This window comes from Hyaena hyaena, unplaced genomic scaffold (genome assembly GCF_003009895.1).
Source record: "Hyaena hyaena isolate Hyena2069 unplaced genomic scaffold, ASM300989v1 scaffold_275, whole genome shotgun sequence".
Classification (NCBI taxonomy): Eukaryota; Metazoa; Chordata; class Mammalia; order Carnivora; family Hyaenidae; genus Hyaena; species Hyaena hyaena.
The window spans coordinates 1,292,246-1,308,416 of NW_024080908.1; the positions used below are offsets into that span (position 1 = coordinate 1,292,246).

At 42.9% G+C, this 16,171-nt stretch overlaps 1 pseudogene; it reads right to left on the bottom strand.

Moving 5' to 3' along the window:
* Positions 1-13,897: 13,897 nt before the first annotated feature.
* On the bottom strand, positions 13,898-15,686 carry LOC120241050 (annotated as a pseudogene).
* Positions 15,687-16,171: the final 485 nt, after the last annotated feature.

A 16,171-nucleotide genomic window follows, 5' to 3' on the forward strand; every position in this document is an offset into this window, starting at 1 on the left:
TCGGGAGCGCTAGCACCGGCCAGGAGAAGTGTCATATACAAAAGACATAAAGAGAAATCGATTGGATGAGACGCTAGCTTCAAAAGAGAGAAGGAGGAAAAGAGACTGAAGAGGAAGTACCTCGTGGGTCTTAAAGTCCAGGTCAGAGTGATAGGTTTGATCCTCTTGGCCTTGGGAATAGGCTGCATGGTCTCAGGCAGGGTTGTGAGGTGGAAAGATGGGGTGCTAACAGATAGTTTTACTCTCTTTGTAAGAGGCAGGAAAAAAGGAGAGTGATTGGAAGCTGGGAACTACCTGGGAGCGCATTGCTAATCTCTCCCAACTTGTGAAGATGGTGACAGTTGCATTTTTTGGACATTGGCCATATGCCCAGTTCCAATCTAGGTGCTTTACATGTATTTATCTCTTGAATATTACCAGCTACTTACAAACTATTATTATCATCATCCCCATCTTACAGACCAGGAGCCTGATGTTCAGAGAGGCTAAGTAACTCCCCGAGGAGCAAATACCCATGAAGCAGCATGTGTGACTTCTCAGCCCTTGAGTTTACCTTATACCACGCTGCTTCTCCCCATTGTCCTTATCAGTTGGTGATGAGCGCAGAGCTGTCCAGAGAATTCTCAGGTCATTTCAGGGCACTGGGAGAGAAGACCCAGCAGTGGCCGCTAACATTTCCCTTGTCCTGGGTGCTACAAACACTAGGTGAAGTATTAATTTCGCTGCCTGGGCTTTAGAAGTTCTGGACATCAGATATTCCAGCCTGAGATTCAGATTTAAACAGGCCATCCTGGAAACAATGGATGGTGACTCTCTGGCACAGCTGTGGCTTTGTGAAAGTCAGGAAAGGTGTTAATTGCGCACGATTTACCCACGGAGGCTCCCCTTTCATAAATACTCTCTTTTCTCTCAAAGAAATGACTAGGGCCAAATGTGTTACATAATGGCAGAGATTTTAAAATAGATCAAAGGGTGTAGCTCAAAATTTTCCACTCTCCTAACTGCCAGGGATGTGAATGGAAATCCTAGGGGGGTTGAAAGACAGTAGGTCAAGAGCAAGGCATCTCTTTGAAGTTTCATGCTTATGTGAAAAATTTGCGTAAAGTTTCCATTCCCACAAAACACATCTGCGTTTTAAAATGAAAACGTATTTAAAACTGGAGAGAGAAACCATGATACTAGGCATTCCCAGCACACCTCCTCTTAATTCTGAAGTCTAGAAAATCCATGTAAGGCACCAGACGTGACAATTTTCAACTCGCTTTCTGTGTGGCTGCAGGAGCAGTCCCTTCCAATCCTATGCTCTCTTTGTTGTCAAAGGGAGACAGAAGATCATAATCCTCAGCAGTATCATAAACCAGGACAATTGCACAAATTCACACACCAGCTCTGCAATCAATAGACTAACAGGGTTCTTGGGACTCCTGAATGCCCATGGAGTCTAGTGGTTTAAGGATGGGCCTTTGTGCTGAAAGCAAGGAATCAAATCCCAGCCTGATGATAATAGCTGGAGCACCTTGCATTAATTATTTGGTCACTTAAATCTCAGACTTAGAAACGTTAAACATATATATGTATTCTAGTATTTAGCACACTGCTAGATATACTGTAAATGCTCAATGAACAGTAGCCTTAATTGTGGTTAATAGTTTGCAGATATTAGACTTAATTTTTTAATGTTTATTTTTAAGAGAGAGAGAGAGAGAGAGAGAGAGAGAGAGCACGAGTCGGAGAGGCACAGAATCCGAAGCAGGCTCCAGGCTCTGAGTCTCAGCACAGAGCCTGATGCTGGGCTCAAACTCATTAGCTGTGAGTCATGACCTGAACCGAAGTCAGATGCATAACCGACTGAGCCACACAGGCGCCCCATCACTAGATTTATTTTTGAATACAAATTTTAAATTTTAAAAATATATAGTTAAAAGTATTGTGAATGATTACTGTCTTTTAAAAGGAAAATAACTTTTTAGTGTAGGAGGCAGGGCCTTTGAGAGATGATTAGTTAGGGTCATGAAGATACAGCCCTAATGAATGAGATTAACGCCTTTACCCAAGAAGCTCTAGAGGAAGCTAGGACTCCTTCCCCTTGTGGGGGCACCCTGAGGAGTCACCAATTATGAACCAGGAAGAGGGCCTGCACCAGAATGTGAGCATGCTGACACCTTAATCTTGGACTTCCTAACATCAAATTTACAAGTCATCTAGTCTGGAGCCTTTTTTTTTTTTTAATATAGCTTTCTGAGAAATTTATTTTGGAGACTCTCAGGAATAGAGAAATCCAGGGCCAGTTCAGAATCAAAGAGTAATTGTTGATTAGAGGGACCCGTGCATACTACTGACATATTTTTTGAGTGAATTAACACAGCTTGGTGAGAAGAAGAAATATTAGCACTTGCTAGACTCTCTCAACCATGATGTGGTCAGAAAAACTGCAAAGGTTGTTAGGTGAATTAAAAAAAAAGGTTCTAGGAGCCGCTGGGGGGCTCAGTTGGTTAAATCTCAGACTCATCTGACTCTTGGTCTCATCTCAGGTCTTGATCTCAGGGTAATGAGTTCAAGCCCCACCATTGGGCTTCATGCTGGGTGTGAAGCCTACTTAAAAAATCAAAAGTTTCTGGAAAGAAACACGGATTCTATTCTGCAGCCCTGGATATGGAGGGGATAGAATTAGATTTGTATTTATAATTGAGGTTGCATTTATATTGGTTGGAACCATATGAAACTGTTAGTCTTTGGCCATCTTTGATCTAATAAAAGTCAGCTTCATATGTTCAGCTTTATACTTCTTATGAAGACATGAATCACCAGAGTTTTTCATTCCAGAACACTCTAAGTAATATGTGCTTGCCAAACGAGTGCTCTGGGTACTAAACACAAATGTTAAGGTAGAACAGATTGGTTGCATGGGCTGGGGTAGACCAAAAAGGTTTGCGAGGAGCATGCAGTTAAGAGAAGTGGAAAGAAGACAATCGGTTCAAGCAGGGGAAGGACCACGTGGCGGCGGGGGGTGGGGGGGTGTCTGTGCAGGGGTGAAGAGGGGTTCTGTTTTCTTATAACTGAAGAATATTTAGGGAAGTCAGTGATATTAGGAAAGGCTGGAGCCATATAGTGGAGAGACTAGGGGACCCTGTTAAGGAATTGGAACTTTTTCTATCAGCGCTAAGGAGCCATGATAGCTTCCTAAGGAAGGGAGTTCTATGATCAAAGCAGTATTTTAGGAGCATTCCTTTAGATCTAATATCAGCATAAACTATAGGGAGCAGAGCCTGAAGCTAGATCCACTTAGCAAGACTGTGTTTGGGGAAAAAGAATGGAGCCACGGAAGACCTCAGAGTCCGTGCAAATTGTTAATGTCTGAGTGGCCAGAGGCAGAGAGAAACAACTTTGTCTTTCCATGTAGATGAGTCCTCTCTTGCTGCAACTGCATGAATTCAATATAGATTCGAATGACCAGGAGGGACCTCAGGGAGCAGGCTGAATGTGACCTGGACTTTGAAGAGGGTGGGGTTTGGGTGGGTGCAGAATAAAGAGGCTGACCTTTTTGAGGGGGGGAGGGGTAGTGCAAGTAAAGACCCAGAAGCCAGGAAATGGTAGAAGAGAGCTTGGCAGTTCTGAGGGTGACTGGGTACCCCTTAGTCTTACATTACCCTCCCCAAGCCCCATCCCCCTCTCACCCTGTTGGATTCTTTTCTCCTTGTCCTAATGATATGACCATGCCAGATTCCTTATCCCTTTGACGCAAGGAGAAATTAGCTGATAAAGCAGTGGTCAAATGAGGCTAAGGGAGCTCTCCTTGACCCAAATTTTAGAGACATCATTATCAACTACAACCAGCGTGTGCCCTTAAGGGAGATGAATCAGACCTGCGGGTTACGGGCAGCTTCCTGCAGCATGCAAATTTGATCCAACGGGTGGTAACTCAAAGAAAATAATTAATTTCTACGAGTCTTTCACAGTCACACACCAGACGCATTTTCAAGGAATTGTCATAAATATTAATAATCAGGAAATTTCCATGAATATTCAGTGAATGGCAAAAAGATTCGCAGACAGTCCTCATGGAGTCTTCCGGAAAGAAGTGTGTCTGCTCTCTGTGGGCTCCCTCTCCGCAGGGAGTGGGTGGTGGTGGAGGTCGAGAGGAAGCAGTCTTTGCAGTGGGGGCTCTTGGGCTGGTGTTCTGTCTACGGTGGATTTGCATGCGGATAATCCAATCCAGATGCCTGGCTGCCCTCCCCACCGCATCTAATTGGATGTGGAATCGTGTTTACTTCCTTCATGACACGTGATCTCCAATACCTACAGTGTTTGTAGAGCAGACGGCCCTTGAAGATCTTTAGATTCTCCAGGGTAGCCCCTAAAGTCAAGGTGAAGGGAAAAACAACTTTATGAATAGTTTGGAGGCTGAGATTCAACGTAATTTTGTATCCTGGAAAATCTACCATAATTTCATTGAGGAGATGCAGGCTGGCATTTGAACTGTACTTAATTAATATGGAAAGAGGATTAATACATGAAAAATTTTAAACTATACTTTCACTCTAAAAATGCTAACATTGGCATTTATGACCTAAAGAAGAAAATTATACTGTATATAATCCCACTATCCACACTCTTAAAGCTTATGTTGCTCTCTGATTTCTTTCAACATTTACTTACACATGTAGATACTTTTTGCTTAGATACCACTATAGCACACATCCGATTTTGCACTCTATGTTTTTTTTGCTTCATATTATCTGAGTTGGGAGGCTTATCTTAGACCTAATCAAATATCTCTTATTAGAATATATATTCTTCTCCCTTAAAAGAGAGAATTACATATTTTTGGCTTTTTTTCTAGCTTTATTGATGTATAATTGACAAGTAAAAGTTGTATATATTTCAGATGCACAGCATGATGTTTTGATATATGCACACGATTGTGAAATGATTGTCACAGTGAAGCCAGGGAACACATCCTTAACCTATACATATTGTGATGCAAACAAGCATTTTCTCAACATTTCTGCGTCTGCTTCTCGCTCATAGAGGAGCCAGAATCTGTTTCAGAGTTGATGCTAATCTTGGTCTTGTACTTGTAGAAGAAAATGAATAAACTGAGTGACAAGAAATACTAGATTACATAATATGCAGATTGTTTCTTTTATTAGACAGTGATGCTGAGGCAGGAGACAGTGAGATTATATATCTTGGACCAAGTTACATATTTGCAACAAGAATATAAGGCAAACGCCAGTCTCTACAATTACTCAGCTAAATCTGTTTTTAAGGAAGACAGAATTTCACAAATCAACTATGTATCTGAGTCCTTTCCAGCGCTACCATCTCTGGATTGATAAAAAATTCCTCAGGTCTCATGTTCATGAGGTTTTATGTTCCTTAGGATTTGGGATGGGGCCATACTGTCCCGGAGCTATCATGCTCTTAGCCAGACACTACTGGCCTAACAGGGTCTGGATTCTGGTGAGTGACAGAGCCCAGAGAGGAGGGTCCATAAGTTTGCTATCTGTCGTCAAGCAGATGAAAGGGTGGCGGCAGGTGCGTATCCTGCAGGCAACCCTAATACTCAACATCAGGGCTACGTGGGTCAATTCAGTCTCAGTGAAATCCTGGGGTGCATTTAGCAATCACCCATTAAGTGCTCGCTGTAAGCTTAGCTTTCTATCTTGGAAAAGTTCATACACTAGTGTGGGAGAAACCTATACAAATGAATATAGGTCAACGCATTAAGTGGTATACCAGAAGTATCCCTGGGGGGTGAAATGACCTGCTGGGCATGTGAGGGGACTACACTGGTAATGAGGATGAAGTAGATAGAAGTGACTCAGACTTGAGCAGCCAGGCAGATGGTGTTGCTCAAACAGATATAGAACATGAAGAAGAGGAGAAACAGGACTTCCTCAGCAATGGGAACAGTGTGTTTGGCGTGACTACAGGGCGTTACCAGTGAAAATGTTCATGAGGCAATGAGTTGGATGTGTTACTCAAGAGATAGGTCTGGACTGAAATTAGAGATTCGCCAGCGATCAGCAGCTGGATGATAGCTGACACTCTAGAAAGAGGTGAGACGACCATGATAAACAGCGTGGTGAGCAGCTGAGCAGGAACGCTTGGGAGAATGGAGGGACAGGTGTAGTCTGGTCTCTCAAGGAAAAGTCTGATTTCTCAGTCTAGGAAAGAAGTTGGGATCGTGTTGCTGGATCCCTTTAGTTAGGGGGGCATCCGCTGTGCATGTGTGTGCATGTGGGTGTGCCTATGAGAATTTTATTTCAAATAGCAGAGAAGAGGTTGAATATGACTGCACTGAATTTTGTAAATAGTAATCACCATTTAAAAATTCCCCTGGAATGGTTGTATTTCCTGTGTCATTTGCCCCTTCTAGATATCACCAGTGCAAGACCTTATCACAGAGCAAACTGTTGTTGTTTTTCATGGGGTAAATAAAATGCATCATTTCCTCTTTAATTTCTTGCCCTTGACCACATTGTTTCTGATTCCCCTCGTGGGTGTTAACCAACAGCACCCATGATATAAATAAACATGACACTGTGTCATTTCAAGGTTTTGGTATCTACTTCCATCTCTGCCTGTGAATTCTCCACACTCATGATTTGTATTAGAGGGTGACCTGATCACAGTGAATGCTTTGTCCTCTCTGTTGAGCTGATGCACCGTCTTACTTTGTCAAAGTCCTCAGTTCCATGACCTTCATTCATTTGACAAGTATTTCTTGAGTATCCACTCACACGTGTATGTGTGTGTGTATGTGTGTGTGTCTGTGTGTCTGTGTATGTGTGTCTGTGCTATACTCTCACACTGACTTGTTGGAGCCATGAGGATGTTCAGTGACTATCTGAGGTTCACCCTAGTTATTATTATTGGCCTTCATAGGTAGGATCATAATTCCCATCTCAAGACCCTTTTCCCAACATTATTTCCAATAGATGAGGTCAGCAGCCTAAACTAGGAATCAGGAAAATGACCCTAAATTGGGAATCAGAAAGATGCCTCTACCATCTCACACCATCACCAATAATAACACAACAGCATAAGCTAACACTTATTAAATACTCATATGGGCCAAGCACTTTGCAAATACTTTACCCATGTTATCCTATTTACATACAGAAACAAAGAGGAAGTTTAAATAATTTATGAAAAGTCATACCTATCATTTGTGGCACATCGGGGGTAATGAAATGACGTGGGTGTCTTTATAAGGTTTTTTGAGCAGTAGTGTGATGTGCAGGGAGACTGAGCTCAAGATGAGGTCACGGAATTTTCAAGTGGGAAAAAACATAGGCAACAACAAATATTTGTGTGACACTGAGGAGAGGGTGATTCTAGAGAGGATACAGTGAGGGTAAAACTCTTGGGCTCACTTTCTTGGAGACTTTGCTATTCCCTGCCCCTACACGTCCCATCCATACAGTGGGTGTTTGCAGATGGGGCTAAAACCCATTTTTAACTTCTAAAGTCTATTTTTTCTGTGAATTGGCTCGCCTGAGGTCACACAGCTAGAGGTTGACATTACAGTGAAATGTTTTCCCTTGACTTTTATTATAAAAATGTCCCACATAGAGCTAGAAATGAAAAGGCAGCAAAATACATGTAACAAAACAAGATGCCATGAGGGAAAGAATGAGTAAATAAATGGTTTTCTACTGTCATTACTGTTTCCGGGCTAAAGCAGAGGCAAGGCAAAATTATAATAGGAACGCAATGAGCTGCATTTTATTTTTCAAGGGATATTGATTTCAAATGTTCTTGTTCCCAGTTCTTTGGGCAATTGCTGTTTCTGAGTGTCCCGATTGACCATCCTTTTTCACCTGGCCCCAAAAAGGAAGGAATCAGCCTCATGAATGCTTCCATCAAGCTCAGCACTGCCCTCATGGTGACAAAAGGGCATATTTAGCTCTTGGTTTAACCTTTTCTCTGATTGAAGTAGGTGCTCAGAAGGCTGAGAGGACAAAAGTAATTGCGTTAGATTTTTAGGCACAGACTGTTACTGCATAGGGGAACGCTGATGGTGTTTATGGGATACAGAATGATCTCCAGCCCCTGGAATTGCTTAATTGACCGCTCTTCTCTGAAATCACCTACGGGGAATCTCTGTGTCATCACATCTTAAATATTCTTTAAAGAGGTCATGCTCATCAGGAGATCCCCTACACTCACGCTTTCTCAGACGATCATCCCCGTGCCGTCTTTCCCTCTCGTCACATTTTTTTATACTATAGGCTTGATTCTCTTATTTCTGGAAGGGAGCTTGCAGGATCTAAATCTGGGGCCTCTTTACATCGCTGGCATTATATTATTCGGTCTCTGGGTGCCATTAGGAGCTCACTGTGAAACCCTCAGGGTGAGCTAAGTTGGACATTGGGTCCAATGGAGATAGGAAAGAGAATATGTTGTATATTTGTGACGAGCATGGGCTGGAAGTTACCTTGATACTCTTTTCCCACTCTTTCCAGGAGCCTCTGTGGGCTATCTTCGCCCTCCTGTCTCATTGGTTCCAAGCTGTGAACCTTCCATTTGTGCCTGCAGAATCCTTTTCTAGAGCTTCTGCTCTGTGCCCTGAAGGCAGATCTTCCTGGGCGGCATCTTCCAGCTCCCTTACCCTCTGGCTGCTAGTTGCAACAGTAGGAAGCCCAGGCAGTAGATCCAGGGGCAGGAGGAGAGACGGGTTTGGGTATATTTCTCCTGACTGGCCTCCCCAGTGCCTTTGCTTGACCAGCTTGTCCCTTCATGGAAGGCCATGGACATCCCCTGGCCCCTTCCATGGAGTTCCAGGGGCCATACCTGCCCCTTGCTCTCTGAATTCAGCCACATTTTTATGTAAAATTCCTTTATTAAACTTTCTTTTTTTTTAATATTTTTATTTATTTCTAGGAGAGAGAGAGAGAGAGACAGCATGAGTAGAGGAGGGTCAGAGAGAGAGGGAGTCACAGACTGAAACAGGCTCCAGGCTCTGAGCTGGCAGTCAGCACAGAGCCCGATGCGGGGCTCGAACCCACGAACCACGAGATCATGACCTAAGCAAAAGTCGGACACCCAACCGACTAAGCCACCCAGGCGCCCCCAGGTGCCCCTATTAAACTTTCTTAAAGCATCTCTTTTTGCGGATGCCATCTGCTTCTGAGGTGACCTTGACGGATGCAGATACATAGAAGAGGTAAGTGTGGGGAAAGATTCCTCCATGGTCTCAGTCTCTCTCCTCCAGCCACCCCCTGTTGGCCGAAGACTTGTCTATAAAGCACAGTGTTTTCAAAGAGAACTATTATTGTACGCAGGCAGGGCCACTTTCATGGGTAAGCAACCTGGCACTCTGAGGACCCTGGGTGGGGTTAAATGCTCTGTGGCTGCCATTTTGAAGTTCTTAGTAAGGTTTGAAGGAGAGGCCCTGCATTTTCACTTTGCACAGGGCTCTGCAAACTAGATAGCCTGCATGGGAATGTAGGATGGGGTCAAGGACAAGCTCTTAGCTATTCTTCTTATCCAAGGAGAAGTGCTTCATATTTTCTTTCTTATGCCTCACCGAAAACAGAGCACACTAGTCTGATTCTAGGGTGGTGGCTGGGAACCACTCTTGACTCTTGGGAATAGATGCCATGGGGTCAAGTCTTCTCTGCTTCTACCCCTCCCCACCTCAGCTGCTCTTAGCCTGAGGACCAGGTCTGTCTGTCTTTTCTCCTTCCACATGCTCTTTACATTTATTTCATAGAGCCAAAGCTATAAGAGAAGAGCCTGGCATTGAGACCTCTCTCTCTCTCTCTCTCTCTCTTTTATTCCTTCAGTATTCCCAGGCACTCCCATTTCTTGGCCTCTGATCCTTGTGGCCAACTGGAAATCTGGGTATGGGCTCAGGAAGAGGAGGACATCATTCCAGTCCATCTCTAGGCCTTGGGCTTCAGTCCATCATCAGACCTGTGATTTGGAGTTTCAGCCCTGTTAATAAGCGGGTACTTTGATTTTCTTTGCTATTGTTCCCGGTAAATTCTAGAATAGCATAGGGAAAAGAATGTGAGTTAGCAGACGGGACAACATGTGAAAACTCTCCTTTCCTCTCCTCCACTCTTCATCTTCCCTTGAACATTTTGGCATACCCGCCCCAGGCTACCCCTCAATTAACATTCATATGTATACATTTACACACACATTTCAAAAAATGGAATTTTTAGGCCTATACTGCACATTTCCCAACTATACCACACTTTCCATTCTTTGAATGTTATGCACTATTAGGGGGGAGAATTTCACAGCGTTCTCTGCCAGGATGCTGATTCACTCTTCAGCTCCACCCATTGTGTTTTTCAGCCAATTACATAGCCCACCTTTATACTTCCATTCTCAAATTGACAATTTCTAAGATCTCTAGAGTCGATTTTTTTTTTTTATTTCTAGGAGAGAGAGAGAGAGACAGCGTGAGCAGGGGAGGGTCAGAGAGAGAGGGAGACACAGACTCTGAAACAGGCTCCAGGCTCTGAGCTGGTAGTCAGCACAGAGCCTGACGCGGGGCTGAAACCCACGAACCGCGAGATCATGACCTGATCTGAAGTCGGACACTTAACCAACTGAGCCACCCAGGCGCCCCACTAAAGTCGATTTTTTAAAAAATCTACTTTATAAATATACCCCTTTAAAGTGAACAATTAACAAGTTTTGAAAAATGTGAAGAATTGTGTTACCATCACTGCAATCACGTTCTAGAACATGCTCATAACTCCAGAAAGTTCCCTCACACCTCTCTGAACCCATCTTCCCATCCCTGATCCCTGGCAACCCCAGATAATGCTTTTTGTCCCTAGAGCCTGGCTTTTCTAGAATTTTTAAGAAGGGAAATCATAGAGCATGAAGCATTTTGAGACTTTTTTTTACTCACTTAGCATAATGCTTTTCAGATTCTTCCCTTTTATTGTGTATTGGAGTGATTTATTCGTTTTATTGCTGACTAGTGTTCCAAGAGCGGATGTATCACTGTTGCTTATCCATTCACCAACTGATGTTTTTTTGGGTTGTTTCCAGGCTTTGGTGTGAACATTTGTGCCTTGTCAATGGCTGCTTTTGTACTACGGTGGCCAAGTTGAGTAGCTGTGACAGAGACCATCTGGCCTTCAAATCCGGTAATATAGACTATCCGGCCCATTATAGAAAGTTTGCCAACCTGCATCTACAGGATATTTAAAGCAGCTTTTTTAATGTCCCTGAATGTTAATTCCATTGACTCACTTCAGTTCTTTTTTCTATTGATTAATTTTCCTCTGCTTATGGTGATATTTTCTTGTTCTTTTTATGCTTGGTAAGTTTTCCTTGGGTGTGGGGAATTTTATTTCATAATGTGCTGAATTTCGTTTGTTTTCTTTATTAAATAGAGTTGAAAGGCATTATGGTGTTTGGTGAAGTTACTTAGGATCCATTGAATCCTTTTGAAGTTACTTTTACTCTATGTTAAGACATGTCTGGAGTTTTCTTTGGTCTAGGGAGAATTTAACATCATTATTATAGCCACAACCATCTGAGGACTTAGTCTGGTCCTCCTTGCATTATGAGGTCATTTCACTCTGCTTTTGGATACTTCCACAGACCCCAGCCCTGTGTAAGGTGTGGAAATCGTCCAGCCAACTGTTGTTTCATTGTTCTTTCCTTGACCTTGGGAAGTGTCCTTTCACTCATGGATAGATCAGTACTTGGCCAGGTTTCAAGGGGACTTTTCTACAGGTCTCTAAAGCTTTCCATACATCTCTCTTCTTTTGGATATTCCATTCCATCACATCTCTTTGACTTGGACTCCACGAACTCTCATCTCTGGCTCTTTGTTTGGGTTTCTGCTTTCTGTGTGGTAACCTGGAAAATCTTCTAGTTTGCCTTCTGTTTCTAGAGATACGAGGTCTGCTTTGCCTGTTCTCCAGTGTCTTAGACCTGTTATTTCATATATTCTGTTCCATTTGCTATTCTACCGTATTACGTGGAGGGGAAGTCCAGTCGCTGTTTCTCCATCATGGCCAGACGTAGATTTATAGTGTGGTCCTTTTTCATTGCCCACTTCTTCTTTTGTTTGCTTGACTTCATCTTTTATGTGTTGGACCTGTCGTGGGTAGTTCTGATATCATCCTTTCCAACAATCTAAACTGAGTGGAAATTCTTTCTTTCTTCTTTCTTTCTTTCTTTCTTTCTTTTTCTTCCTTCCTTCCTTCCTTCCTTCCTTCCTTCTTCTTCTTCTTCTTCTTTTTCTTTCTTTCTTTCTTTCTTTCTTTCTTTCTTTCTTTCTTTCTTTCTCTCTCTCTCTCTCTCTCTCTCTTTCTTTTGATTTCTTTCTTTATTTTGAGAGAGAGAGAGAGAGAGAGAAAGTGCAAATCAGGGAGGTGTGGAGAGAGAGAGAGAGGGAGAGAAAGAGAATCCCAAGCAGACTCCGCAGTGTCAGTTCATAGCCAGATGTGGGGCTTAAACCCACAAACCATGAGATCATGACCTGAGCTGAAGTTGATACTTAATGGGCTGAGCCACCCCAGCACCTCAGTGGAAATTCTTTCTTTAAAGCTCCATTCAAATTGGCCTCATTTGATTGATATCCTCTCTTTTAGGTCATCTGTTTTGTCTTGTGCTTTGTTTTAAAAGACTTTTCTCGGGGCATCTGGGTGGCTCAGTCAGTTAAGCCTCCAACTTTGATTCAGGTCATGATCTCACATTCGTGGGTTTGAGCCCCACATGGGGCTCTGTGTTGACAGCTCAGAGCCTGGAGGCTGCTTCGGATTCTGTATCTCCCTCTCTCTCTGCCCCTCCCCCTCTTATGCTCTGTCTCAAAAATAAATAAAACATTAAAAAAAAATAAGACTTTTCTCACTTAATGATCTAGCCTCCTAAATTCTCTCTTTAACTGTCCATCTATGTAGCTTTCTTCTTCCCCTTTGAAACAATGAATCTCCAATTTCTTTGAAGTTGATTTGTTATGAATATAAAATCCTTGCATATCTCTCTGGAGATATTTGTATTTCTTCTAATGATTGCTTCATCATGTTTTATTTATTCAGCCCCCTCAAGTATTTAGTTCCTCATTTTGGGGACTTTTTTTTTTTGCCTTTTTAATAGTTTTAGTTTCTTCACGTGTTTTGTAAAAGTTGATTGCTCATTTTTGTACTTTGTAATTCCTGTTTGATTTGAGGGAGGTGTCATTCCTTCCTGAATAGCATGAGATGGAGTTTTCACAAACAAGAAGGATTCTTTTACTTGATTAAGGGTTTGGGATGACAGCTGGAAGGACAATAACAACAAACATCTACCTCTCTATCCAATTATCTTCTGATGGTTTTATCGTTTGCCCCCAAGTCGTTTGACTTTCTACTTTTTGTTCCCAAAGACCCTATGCTCCTTTCTACCTTCTCAGTATTGTTCATGATGGTTCTCTCCCATAATGGGCCATTTTTCTTTCATTCCACTTGTGAAAATTCTTTTCTCCCCCCTGCCTTCAAAATACTGATCAAGTACTGTGTTTCTACCAGGCTTTTGAAACACATAGAAAACAAGAAATAGTCCAATAAATGAAACATACCAAATGTCAGTAATAAGCAACATACATTCCTCTGGGGAAACGGCTGTTAAGAAAGAGCCCAGTGTGTTTATGCAAAAGTGAAGCAAGGAAATTCAGTCTTATACTCTTCTTTGAAACTGTTTTTCCTAAAATACCATCCCATGAAAATGGAAGTGAAGGGCTGAATGGTGAGGAGATGGAAGGCAAGGAGAAGGAGCACACAGAATTGACAGAAAAAGTAAAATTGTACAAACATCAGCAGTTTATAATAGACGAGGGTCGTACTTCAGGATACCGAGCACTGGTGTAAGGAATTCACCTCTCTGCAGGAGCTAGATTGGTATTGCTATGTGAAGGTCAATGAAGAGCAATTCATTGCCTTGGAATAATTCCCTTTGTGCTCCAAGTCCTGCTTCCACTGGGAGGGCCTCTCTGTCCACCATCCGGCCCACCTCCAGGCCCCTGCAGGCGATGGTCCCCTTCTTAGGAGAAGACTCACATCTTCTTCTCTTCCATTCAGATGGACCTTACCTCTGAACATGATAGGCCTGTTGCTAAGGGTTTGTTTTTTTTTTAATTTTTAAAAAAACATTTAACTTATTCTATATAGAGAGAGGATAGTGTGTGAGAGAGGGAGAAGGGAAGAGGGATTGAGAGAGAGAGAGATTGATAATCCCAAGCTGGCTCCATGCTCATCCTGGAGCCTGACAAAGGGTTGATCCCATGACCCTGGGATTATGACCTGAGCTGAAACCAAGAGTCTGATGCATGATACACTGAGCCATCCAGGCACCCTAAGGGCCTTCTGAACAAGCTCAGAATCATCAAACGCAACAAAACTAAAACTGAGTAACTTCCTGCTGCTGTTATGCATAGCTTCACCACATGCCCATAACTTGGGAAAAAAATCTTTAAGCTCTGATCTGTCCACTTCGTGTGGCAGGTTGCCGGTGAAAAGTTGGTGACCTTCAGGGAGTCTTGAGGTTCTTCGGGGTTCAATGTTACCTTGCTCACCAGCCTCACAGATTGGTGTAGATCGCCTCTGGGGAGGACTATTTATTCATTGTTCTCACACTCTTTGATCCTTCTGAGGCCTCAGTGGTGGAATCTGAGATTCAGGCTTAGACCATGGATGATGCTGTGAAGCTGGTACTTTAACAACATAAGATGGTATCCCAGTAACTGAAAGAGCTCCACTGGGTGGAAGGTACTTACTGGTCACAAATGCCCAAGAGAATGTCCTCAGGTCCTCCTGTAGGGTCTGAGCTGTGTCCGTAAGCATTGGGGAGGAACTCTTCTGAGCATCCTCAGGAGTAATTTCTTCCAATCCTGGCTCAGACTTTTCTCCCTGGGTTTTAGACATGGGTTCTTGCTCTGGTTCTGATTCAGGATCAGGCTCTGGTTCAGCAACACATTCTTTGAATATTCTTCCAGGTCATTGCTGACAGCCTGGTCATGGAAAGTTCCAGAATCATCAGGTGCCACCTCAGGTGTCTGCTGTCTTTCTTCTGGTCCTCTACCTCTTCCTCGGATTTCTCCTGAGGCCCAGTGACAAAACCACCAAAGACCTCTTGGTATCTGAAGATATCATTATGAAGGTAGAACTTATTTGCAGCAGAGCCCTAAGGAGCAAGGACAAATGTCTGCATGAATCTCCTCAAAGCCTGGTTGTTATTAGAGGGCAACTCCATCACCTGGACCACCATAGCATCACTCAGAGTGGTATGAGCATCACCATGGCAAACCTTAGTGTGGCCGTTGAAAATTTTATGACATCACTTTCTTATGGATTTCTTTTTGTCCATGCATGGGATCTGATGACTTTTCATTTGAATTCAATCCCCCATGGACATAAGAAGAGTTCTTTCCATAAAAGCTGTGCAGCACGTTTGGGTTCAACAGCATGTAATACTGTCTCACAAATTCCTAACCAACCAGCAGGGGACTAGGCTTCTCCATAACCATTGCTTTGGTCAATTCAACCTGCATGGCTGAGCAGGGAAGGAACAAGCTTTGCTCTGTAGCACAGCAGAAGGCCAAATCTTCTCACGCAGTTGCGTTTGCCTCTACTGGTGAAATTTCTATACAACCTTCAGACCTAATACAAGACTCACCTCTTAAAAAAAATAATTTCTAGGGTGCCTGGGTGGCTCAGTCGGTTAGGTAACTGACTTCAGCTCAGGTCATGATCTCGTGGTTTGTGAGTTTGAGCCCCGTGTTGTGCTCTGTGCTGACAGCTCAGAGCCTGGAGCCTGTCTTTGAATTCTGTGTCTCCCTCCTTCTCTGCCTCTCCCCTGCTTGCAGTCTGTTTCTCTCTCAAAAATAAACATTAAAAAGAATTTAAAAAAATAATTCCTAACTACTTTATCTCTTTTGGTTACTATGGCTCTTTTGGTGAATGGGGCTTATAAATGTGACTTCAAGGTCATTTCTACTACAATAGTTGCTGCCATTCTGGGGGCCTCTGCTATGTACTAAGCCCTGTAATGAATATGTCATGTATATGGCATGAATTAATCGTTATTTAATGAGGTGGGTGTTATTTTTGTTTTATAGAAGAAAGAACTATATTTTAGAGAAAGATATCATCCAGCCCAGAGATCCCTGGACTGAATCTGAATGGTCACTCAGCACTGGTTGCCTCTA